Below are 697 nucleotides of genomic sequence, written 5' to 3' on the forward strand. Positions count from 1 at the left end.
CGTGAGTGGCCCTGTCACACTGGGACAAGGAGCACTTCCTTGCAGGCTGGGCAGTCCCCTCCCCAGGAGGTGTGCTGGCTCTGGGGGGTGGGGTGGGCACGCAGGGAATGGGTGGCGGGCTTCCGGCTGCTACTTTGTCCAAGTTCTGAGCTGGTCTGACAAACTCTTCTGCCCACAAAAGCTTCTTTGGAAGACTTCTTGCCGAATGGGGACCAGTGGAGCGTGGCACCGTGGGAAGAGCGTCCTTGGGCCCTGGTGACCTCCGCTCTAATGTGGGCGTGTGGACAGTTACTCACATCACGTGTTTCTTGGGAGAGTTCTATGCAATTGTGTGTGTAAAGTGCTTCACAGATGTCATAAGTGTGCTATAAATGTTGGCTTGCGTGTGTTTTATACAAGGATCCATATTTCACAAGCTTTACACTCTATCGCCTGTTCTCAGCAACCCCAAGACAGGCACTGCTTTGATGTCCATTTTACAGATGGGGAAATAGAGATACAATACTTGTCTGAAGTCAGGCAGTAGTAGCAGAGCTGGGGCTCAACCCAAGCCCCATCTGATTGCTGTGACACGCTACCAAGCGAAGCAGAAGGGACCCGAGCTCTGGATTTAGAGCCCCTGGGCTGAGTCCCAGCTCAGCCTCTGTGTCTGTGGGATGCTCGCTGCTCCGCACGTCTCTCATCTGAGACACTGAGT

Source organism: Mesoplodon mirus (genome assembly GCF_964341445.2).
Source record: "Mesoplodon mirus genome assembly, chromosome: 19".
Lineage (NCBI taxonomy): Eukaryota > Metazoa > Chordata > Mammalia > Artiodactyla > Ziphiidae > Mesoplodon > Mesoplodon mirus.